The sequence below is a fragment of the Hibiscus syriacus genome, unplaced genomic scaffold, assembly GCF_006381635.1.
Source record: "Hibiscus syriacus cultivar Baekdansim isolate YM2019G1 unplaced genomic scaffold, ASM638163v2 tig00005377_pilon, whole genome shotgun sequence".
Taxonomy (NCBI): Eukaryota; Viridiplantae; Streptophyta; class Magnoliopsida; order Malvales; family Malvaceae; genus Hibiscus; species Hibiscus syriacus.
In genome coordinates this window covers 1,913,531-1,915,561 of record NW_024062054.1, presented here as the reverse complement: position 1 = coordinate 1,915,561, position 2,031 = coordinate 1,913,531, and positions in this window count along the sequence as shown.

Genomic DNA, 2,031 nt, shown 5'->3' with positions numbered 1-2,031 from the left:
GGTGGTTTCGTCTTGATTATTAAGGAAGTGGCGACCGAGCGTTAAGTTAAAGAGGGAGTGTGTGATAGAGGAAGATGAATGGGGGTTCATTTCACCTTTTCTTGGTTGTGAAGGGGTTTTATCGGAGCATAAGGGGCCACCCAAGCATGGTGGCCAACGAAAAGTGGCCCCCGTCGTAGTGGTCAGTGACGTTTTCCCTTGGTCCTTTGTTGAGAGCTGTTGTATGGTGAGAGGGGTTGGGGAAGATAAAGCTTATTAGTTTTAGTTTAGTTTTAGGGTTATATTAGATTTAGGGTTGATTATCCTATAGGTCCCTATTATTTAGCTGCATAATTGCATTTTAGTCACTGGTTTGAGCCATTTTGAATTTTAGTTGAATTTTTATTTTTTTATGCTATTTTCGCTTTCTTCTTTTGTTAAATGATTTACATGTCTTAAAATGGGTAAATTATGTTTTAGTCCCTCTACGTTTAGCACATATTTATGTTTTGGTCCCTATTTCTTTTTTTATTTCATTTTAAAATTAACATGTAATTTCTATTTTATTTTATTTTGGTCACTTTTACATTTTTCTTATGTTGATTTAGCTATTTATTTTATCATTATGTTTGCTTTTATATTCGATTTTGATACTTTTTCATTTTATTTTGATTTAATTACTTATTGATTTTTTTGAATTGATGGATTATATTTTATTTATTTAATTTCAGTCCCTATAATTTAATTCTTACATAGTTAGGTTTTGTTTTCTTTCATTTTTACCATGTATGGACATTTTATATTTGTTAGTATTATTTATGTATGTATATATTATATCATGTTATAGATATATATATGAATATATTTACCTAATATTCTCAACCCTTGTATATATGTGAGTACTATATTTTACCTTATCTCATTTATTTTATATTAATTTATAAAATATCCACTAGACAATATATTTGTATATTTTATCCGAATATTTTTAAGAATACTTCTCGTAGAATGGGCATGGAAATCAATACTTGATAGAAGTAGTGCAATTCGATACAACATTCAAAAGAAAGTGAATTTGAAATAACTAAATTTTGTCTCGTTTAAAAAGGTAATAATTAATTCATTATTTTATTTTATTATAAATAATGACAATGCATATATTTTCTTTAATAGCACACTTTGTTATTTTATTGATATTTTGTTACCGACGTTCAATTTATATCGATTTATACTTTTTGACAACATTGATTAGGGGACATTTCTCGTATAAAAGAGGAGTAAATGGGATAGCCTTCCCATTGGTGGATGTGCAAACCCCGTGATTTCTTTTTAAAACAATGAATGTCCCTTAACAAATAATTCGAAATAAATTAATAAATGTTCAATAAATGGATCATAATTTAATTTTCTATTTAAATTTCAATTTCCACCGTTACGACAACGTATAAAAGACTAAGTGCCAGTTTTTGGGCGTTGTGGCCACACATAATAGACTCCTGAACTTAAAATGAATCTTTGACAAGCGCATACCAATTTTCTATCTTAAAAATGATTTCTCATAAAATTGTTTAAAAGATGATTTTAGGTGTTCTACCTACCTAACCCGAAGGTCGATGGTGACTCCAAATTAATTTAATCAAATAAACTCAAAATTTCAATATTTTCAAATAAGTTATAATTTAGGGTTCTCATTAAAAAATTATATGTTCATCCAAAAAGATGTTATGATAGCTTGGCGACTCTGTTGGGCACTTTAGAGAGTCAAGCTGTAAGTCGCTTATACATTGTCATAGTGGTGGAAATTACGAGTTCGAGTCTATAGTTAGCTTATGATCCTTTTATTGAGTTTTTCATTATTTATTTTTGTAAATATTTGCACTAATGTTTAAATTCATGTTTTCATCTTCACCAAAATTTCTCTTGAATTTTTTTCTTTTATTTTTACTGTTTTATTTGGTCATAGGTTTGCGTGTTCCTCCTCACACACCTCACGTGCATTTGCATGACATAAGCTCTATACCCGAGCTTCATCCCAAGTAAGTAAGGGTGAAC